Below are 8,753 nucleotides of genomic sequence, written 5' to 3'. Positions count from 1 at the left end.
ACTGAGGGCTTGTAGGCCTGTTGTAAGGCAGGTCCTCACCAGAAATCACCGGCAACAATGTTGCCTATGGGCAAAAACCCACCGTCACTGGACCAGACAGGACTGGCAAAAAGTGCTCTTCACTGAGTTGTGGTTGTGGTTTTGTTGTTTTGTTGTCATTGCAGGCAGTCTCAACACTATGCGTTACAGGGAAGACATCCTCCTCCCTCATGTGGTACCCTTCCTGCAGGCTCGTCCTGACATGACCTTCCAGCATGACAATGCCACCAGCCATACTGCTCGTTCTGTGCATCATTTCCTGCAAGACAGGAATGTCAGTGTTCTGCCATGGCCAGCGAAGAGTACGTCTGGGACCATTTGGATCAGAGGGTGAGGGCTAGGGCCATCCCTCCCAGAAATGTCCTGGAACATTCAGGTGCCTTGGTAACATCTCACAGGAAGACCTGGCAAATCTGGTGCAGTCCATGAGGAGGAGATGCACTGCTGTACTTAATGCAGCTGGTGGCCACACCAGATACTGACTGTTATTCAGTATCCCCCCCCTTTGTTCAGGGACACATTATTCCATTTCTGTTTGTCACATGTCTGTGGAACTTGGTCATTTTTTTTCTCAGTTGTTGAATCTTGTTCTGTTCATACAAATATGTACACATGTTAAGTTTGCGGAAAATAAATAAAATATATATATTTTTTTGCTGAGTTTAGTTCTAACAGTTAGTTTCTTAATAAGTGTATGTAAACTTCCGACTTCAACTGTAGATTAATATGGGCTATTTTCATCCATTTCCTGGGTAGCTAGTCAGAGATAATATTGAAAAGAGCAGACAAAGCAAGAGAAGGATGTCTATACATTCAGCAGTCCATTAATCAATTTGTGTGTGAGTGAGTGTGTGTGTGTGTGTGTGTGTGTGTGTGTGTGTGTGTGTGTGTGTGTGTGTGTGTGTGTGTGTGTGTGTGTGTGTGTGTGTGTGTGTGTGTGTGTGTGTGTGTGTGTGTGTGTGTGTGTGTGTGTGTGCTGCAGGGGTTGAAGCTATAAACCATAGGCTTGGCTCTCTCATCCCTTCCCAGGCTTTTGGGAGGAGGACAGAAGACGGAAGCAATGTCTCCACGCGCTCTGGCATCTTTCATGGATATGTTTCCTCTTTTGGTGCAGGATAGTTGAGGAAGAGTTCTTGGCACTTTCCAGAACAGCTACCTTGTCCTTGAACCTCAGGAACTTGACCACTATTGGCCTGGGCCAGCGGTGGGATTTCAAGTCCTGGGGGCGCACTCCACCTCATCTTCAATTTCTCAGAGATCATTTCCCTCACTTTTTCCTCAGACTCTGTCCAGGTCTCATGTGGAGATTCTGCAATTCTGTCCACAACCGTGCTGTTCCACTTTGATTGTCCCTCGAGACTGTCCCGGGTTTGTGGCTATCTGCGGTCCTAGCCACAATGGCTAACCGCACCTTCAAGCCCTCAATAAACTCTGCTAGCTTGATGGGCAGCTAGAGTTGAAGTCAGAAGTTTACATACACATTAGATTGGAGTCATTTCAGAAACTCCACAAATTTCTTCTTAAAAAACTATGGTGTTGGAAAGTCAGTTAGGACATCTACTTTGTGCATGACACAATTCATTTTTCCAACAATTGTTTACAGACAGATTATTTAACTTATAATTCACTGTATTACAATTCCAGTGGGTCAGAAGTTTACATACACTAAGTTGACTGTGCCTTTAAACAGCTTGGAAAATTCCAAAAAATGATGTCATGGGTTTAGAAGCATCTGACAGGCTAATTGACATAATTTGAGTACCTGTGGATGTATTTCAAGGCCTACCTTCAAACTCAGTGCATCTTTGCTTGACATCATGGGAAAATCAAAAGAAATCAGCCAAGACCTCAGAAAGAAAATTGTAGACCTCCACAAGTCTGGTTCATCCTTGGGAGCAATTTCCAAAAGCCTGAAGGTACCACGTTCATCTGTACAAACAATAGTATGCAAGTATAAACACCATGGGTCCATGCAGCCATCATACCGCTCAGGAAGGAGACGCGTTCTGTCTCCTAGAGATGAACGTACTTTGGTGCGAAAAGTGCAAATTAAAATCCAGAACAACAGCAAAGGACCTTGTGAAGATGCTGGAGGAAACGGGTACAAAAGTATCTATATCCACAGTAAAATGAGTCCTATATTGCTGTAACCTGAAAGGCCACTCAGCAAGGAAGAAGCCACCGCTCCAAAACCACCATAACAAAGCCATGCTATGGTTTGCAACTGCACATGGGGACAAAGATCGTACTTTTTGGAGAAATGTCCACTGGTCTGATGAAAAGAAAATAGAACTGTCTGGCCATAATGACCATCGTTATGTTTGGAGGAAAAAGGGGGAGGCTTGCAAGCCAAAGAACACCATCCCAACCATGAAGCACAGGGGTGGCAGCATCATGTTGTGGGGGTGGCAGCATCATGTTGTGTTGGTGCTTTGCTGCAGGAGGGACTGGTGCACTTCACAAAATAGATGGCATCATGAGGAGTGAAAATTATGTGGATATATTGAAGCAACATCTCAAGACATCAGTAAGGAAGTTAAAGCTTGGTTGCAAGCTGGTCTTCCAAAAGGACAATGACCCCAAGCATACTTCCAAAGTTGTGGAAAAATGGCTTAAGGACAACAAAGTCAATGTATTGGAGTGGCCCTCACAAAGCCCTGACCTCAATCCTAGGATATTTGTGGGCAGAACTGAAAAGTGTGTGTGAGCAAGGAGGCCTACAAACCTGACTCAGTTACACCAGCTCTGTCAGGAGGAACGGGCCAAAATTGTAATATGATATATCTACTGTGGTATACAGTGTCTGAATGACATCTACTGTGGTATACAGTGTCTGAATGACATCTACTGTGATATACAGTGTCTGAATGACATAACTACTGTGGTTTACAGTGTCTGAATGACATCTACTGTGGTTTACAGTGTCTGAATGACATATCTACTGTGGTTTACAGTGTCTGAATGACATATCTACTGTGGTATACACTGTCTGAATGACATATCTACTGTGCTATACAGTGTCTGAATGACATGTTTACTGTAAAATGTTTAGTGTAAACTGTTTAATGTATTGTATTTTTGAATGCCATAATATCTGACTCTTACAGGTCCATGCTCTACCACATCTGTAGAGTACGACCTTTCCTCACACAGGAAGAGGAACATTCCGTAGAGTACGACCCTACTTCACACAGGAAGAGGAACATCTGTAGAGTACGACCCTACCTCACACAGGAAGAGGAACATCCGTAGAGTACAACCCTACCTCACACAGGAAGAGGAACATCCGTAGAGTACGACCCTACCTCACACAGGAAGAGGAACATCCGTAGAGTACAACCCTACCTCACACAGGAAGAGAAACATCCGTAGAGTACGACCCTACCTCACACAGGAAGAGGAACATCCGTAGAGTACGACCCTACCTCACACAGGAAGAGGAACATTCGTAGAGTACAACCCTACCTCACACAGGAAGAGGAACATCCATAGAGTACGACCCTACCTCACACAGGAAGAGGAACATCCGTAGAGTACGACCCTACCTCACACAGGAAGAGGAACATCCGTAGAGTACGACCCTACCTCACACAGGAAGAGGAACATCCGTAGAGTACAACCCTACCTCACACAGGAAGAGGAACATCCGTAGAGTACAACCCTACCTCACACAGGAAGAGGAACATCCATAGAGTACAACCCTACCTCACACAGGAAGAGGAACATCCGTAGAGTACGACCCTACTTCACACAGGAAGAGGAACATCCGTAGAGTACAACCCTACCTCACACAGGAAGAGGAACATCCGTAGAGTACGACCCTACCTCACACAGGACGAGGAACATCCGTAGAGTACGACCCTACCTCACACAGGACGAGGAACATCCGTAGAGTACGACCCTACCTCACACAGGAAGTGGAACATCCGTAGAGTACAACCCTACCTCACACAGGAAGAGGAACATCTGTAGAGTACGACCCTACTTCACACAGGAAGAGGAACATCTGTAGAGTACGACCCTACCTCACACAGGAAGAGGAACATCCGTAGAGTACGACCCTACCTCACACAGGAAGAGGAACATCCGTAGAGTACGACCCTACCTCACACAGGAAGAGGAACATCTGTAGAGTACGACCCTACCTCACACAGGAAGAGGAACATTCGTAGAGTACAACCCTACCTCACACAGGAAGAGGAACATCCATAGAGTACGACCCTACCTCACACAGGAAGAGGAACATCTGTAGAGTACAACCCTACCTCACACAGGAAGTGGAACATCCGTAGAGTACGACCCTACTTCACACAGGAAGAGGAACATCTGTAGAGTACGACCCTACCTCACACAGGAAGAGGAACATCCGTAGAGTACGACCCTACCTCACACAGGAAGAGGAACATCCGTAGAGTACAACCCTACCTCACACAGGAAGAGGAACATCCGTAGAGTACGACCCTACCTCACACAGGAAGAGGAACATCCGTAGAGTACGACCCTACCTCACTCAGGAAGAGGAACATCCGTAGAGTACGACCCTACCTCACACAGGAAGAGGAACATCCGTAGAGTACGACCCTACCTCACACAGGAAGTGGAACATCCGTAGAGTACAACCCTACCTCACACAGGAAGAGAAACATCCGTAGAGTACAACCCTACCTCACACAGGAAGAGGAACATCTGTAGAGTACAACCCTACCTCACACAGGAAGAGGAACATCCGTAGAGTACAACCCTACCTCACACAGGAAGAGGAACATCTGCAGAGTACGACCCTACTTCACACAGGAAGAGGAACATCTGTAGAGTACGACCCTACCTCACACAGGAAGAGGAACATCCGTAGAGTACGACCCTACCTCACACAGGAAGAGGAACATCCGTAGAGTACGACCCTACTTCACACAGGAAGAGGAACATCTGTAGAGTACGACCATACCTCACACAGGAAGAGGAACATCCGTAGAGTACGACCCTACCTCACACAGGAAGAGGAACATCTGTAGAGTATGACCCTACCTCACACAGGAAGTGGTGCAGGTCCTAATCCAGCCACTTGTCGTCTCCAGTTTGGACTGTAACTGTCTGTTGGCTAAGCTCCTGCTCTACAACATAATATATAATAATAGTTATATATAATAATATTTAATAATAATAATAATATATAACATCAATTACATCTTACAGTTAATATAAGTAGGTGTCATCTCCAGAGTGGTGATGGTGATGAAGTGGTGTTCACCCATGGAGGGATGGAGGGATGGAGGGATGGAGGGATGGTGGGATGGATAGGTGTTCACCCATGGTGGGATGGATAGGTGTTCACCCATGGAGGGATGGATAGGTGTTCAACCATGGTGGGATGGATAGGTGTTCACCCATGGTGGGATGGAGGGATGGAGGGATCGAGGGATGGTGGGATGGATAGGTGTTCACCCATGGAGGGATGGATATGTGTTCACCCATGGAGGGATGGAGGGAGGGATGGATAGGTGTTCACCCATGGTGGGATGGATCGGTGTTCACCCATGGTGGGATGGATAGGTGTTCACCCATGGAGGGATGGATATGTGTTCACCCATGGAGGGATGGATAGGTGTTCACCCATGGTGGGATGGATAGGTGTTCACCCATGGAGGGATGGATATGTGTTCACCCATGGTGGGATGGATAGGTGTTCACCCATGGAGGGATGGATAGGTGTTCACCCATGGAGGGATGGATAGGTGTTCAACCATGGTGGGATGGATAGGTGTTCACCCATGGTGGGATGGATAGGTGTTCACACATGGTGGGATGGATGGAGTGATGGATAGGTGTTCACCCATGGTGGGATGGTGGGATGGATAGGTGTTCACCCATGGAGGGATGGTGGGATGGATAGGTGTTCACCCATGGTGGGATGGATAGGTGTTCACCCATGGTGGGATGGATAGGTGTTCACCCATGGAGGGATGGATAGGTGTTCACCCATGGTGGGATGGATAGGTGTTCACCCATGGTGGGATGGATAGGTGTTCACCCATGGTGGGATGGATAGGTGTTCAACCATGGTGGGATGGATGGATTGATGGATAGGTGTTCACCCATGGTGGGATGGATGGAGTGATGGATAGGTGTTCACCCATGGAGGGATGGATAGGTGTTCACCCATGGTGGGATGGATAGGTGTTCACACATGGTGGGATGGATGGAGTGATGGATAGGTGTTCACCCATGGTGGGATGGATGGAGTGATGGATGGGTGTTCACCCATGGTGGGATGGAGGGAGGGATGGATAGGTGTTCACCCATGGTGGGATGGAGGGATGGAGGGAGGGATGGAGGGATGGATAGGTGTTCACCCATGGTGGGATGGAGGGAAGGATGGATGGATAGGTTTTCACCCATAGTGGGATGGAGGGAGGGATGGTGGGATGGATAGGTGTTCACCCATGGTGGGATGGAGGGAGGGATGGTGGGATGGATAGGTGTTCACCCATGGTGGGATGGAGGGAGGGATGGAGGGATGGATAGGTGTTCACCCATGGTGGGATGGAGCGAGGGATGGTGGGATGGATAGGTGTTCACCCATGGTGGGATGGAGGGAGGGATGGAGTGATGGAGGGAGGAATGGAGGGAGGGATGGAGTGATGGAGGGATGGAGGGAGGGATGGATAGGCGTTCACCCATGGTGGGATGGAGGGATGGATGGAGGGAGGGATGGAGGGATGGAGGGAGGGATGGATAGGTGTTCACCCATGTTGGGATGGAGGGATGGATGGAGTGAGGGATGGAGGGATGGAGGGAGGGATGGAGTGATGGATAGGCGTTCACCCATGGTGGGATGGAGGGAGGGATGGAGGGATGGAGGGAGTGATGGATAGGTGTTCACCCATGGTGGGATGGTGCGAGGGATGGAGGGATGGAGGGAGGGATGGAGTGATGCATAGGTGTTCAACCATGGTGGGATGGAGGGAGGGATGGAGGGATGGAGGGATGGAGTGATGGATAGGTGTTCACCCATGGTGGGATGGAGGGAGGGATGGAGGGATGGAGGGAGGGATGGAGTGATGGATAGGTGTTCACCCATGGTGGGATGGAGGAATGGATGGAGGGATGGAGTGATTGACCCTAACTGATGCTGGGATGATTGGTACCTGGCGACTGGGTATTTAGCCCAGTAACAGGCAGAGCAGACGCCCCGAGACCGACCTGTGTGTGTGTGTGTGTGTGTGTGTGTGTGTGTGTGTGTGTGTGTGTGTGTGTGTGTGTGTGTGTGTGTGTGTGTGTGTGTGTGTGTGTGTGTGTGTGTGTGTGTTTGTGTCAAACCAACAGGTCACTGAGTGGGAGGACACAGAGAGATGAGAAATTGATTCCAATAAGGCTTTTCTAAATGACAGAGCTCTGGTGAGATAACGCTCCATTTTGCAGAGATGAGAGGGTCGCCAACAATGAAATGAAAGAGCGCAGATAGACAGAGAGAGAGGGTGGGGAGAGAGAGAGCAGGCAGAGAGAGAGCAGGGAGAGAGAGAGGGTGGGGAGAGAGCAGGGAAGAGAGAGGGGTGGGGAGAGAGAGAGAGAGAGAGGGTGGAGAGAGAGAGATATAACTGTAACTCTCAAAGGATAATGTTTCTGTTCCTTGAAGTGTTAGCAGACTCTGTTCAAAGACAAATGTCCAATACCCAGCTTTACCAAGCTGCGCTGTTTATCCATGGGATCAGTATTTTTCATCCTAGTGTAATACTCTGTGGGTCATTCCTGATAGTCTCACGGCACTAAGAAAATTGATTCATAGATTTCACTTCCCAATGTAGCTACTGTATAGGAAAATGACTTTGGAAAGCAGGCTAGATAGGGTTTTTTGAAAGGGGGGTGGGGGTTGAAAGGGGGGTGGGGGTTGAAAGGGGGGTGGGGGTTGAAAGGGGGGGGGGGTCATAATCACACCAAAGAGAAAGAAAGAGTCTTCTTCTAAACATCAATGATGTGAAGTGTTTAATTTTTAAATAGCAACTAAGAAATTGTCTTTTGAAGTTCAGGATTGCTTCCTTCAGCTGCCAGGGTTTGTTAAAAACAATTCCACTGAACTGAATTTAGCTTTCGTAATTAAAGAGCTATAGGATCTGTCTGAGTTTTCCCAGCTGCTCGGGTTTTAGAGAGGCAGTTTTGAAAGGCAGGCTGTGGAAATGTCTGAGCAAATGTCAGAGATTAAGAGATTATACCTGGGAGGGAGGGGGGGGGGAACCAGAATGACTCCGTTTTGGATTTGTGCGATGGAATTTATTTCTATGTTGCATGGTTTTGTGAATGAAAGTTAATCCACAATAGAATACAGTGCCTTGCGAAAGTATTCGGCCCCCTTGAACTTTGCGACCTTTTGCCACATTTCAGGCTTCAAACATAAAGATATTACAGCTGTAAATCGCTTGGGGTATGTCTCTATCAGTTTTGCACATCGAGAGACTGACATTTTTTCCCATTCCTCCTTGCAAAACAGCTCGAGCTCAGTGAGGTTGGATGGAGAGCATTTGTGAACAGCAGTTTTCAGTTCTTTCCACAGATTCTCGATTGGATTCAGGTCTGGACTTTGACTTGGCCATTCTAACACCTGGATATGTTTATTTTTGAACCATTCCATTGTAGATTTTGCTTTATGTTTTGGATCATTGTCTTGTTGGAAGACAAATCTCCGTCCCAGTCTCAGGTCTTTTGCAGACTCCATCAGGTTT

At 47.7% G+C, this 8,753-nt stretch overlaps 1 protein-coding gene across 1 annotated transcript in view; it reads left to right on the top strand.

Moving 5' to 3' along the window:
* The window catches only part of oprl1 (opiate receptor-like 1), a 72,674-nt gene that overhangs the window by 57,047 nt on the left and 6,874 nt on the right, over positions 1–8,753 (top strand). The gene's annotated exons all lie outside the window — the stretch shown is intronic.

Source organism: Oncorhynchus mykiss, chromosome 16, assembly GCF_057628025.1.
Source record: "Oncorhynchus mykiss isolate SJ-2025 chromosome 16, ASM5762802v1, whole genome shotgun sequence".
Classification (NCBI taxonomy): domain Eukaryota; kingdom Metazoa; phylum Chordata; class Actinopteri; order Salmoniformes; family Salmonidae; genus Oncorhynchus; species Oncorhynchus mykiss.
This window is presented reverse-complemented; position numbering and strand designations above follow the sequence as displayed.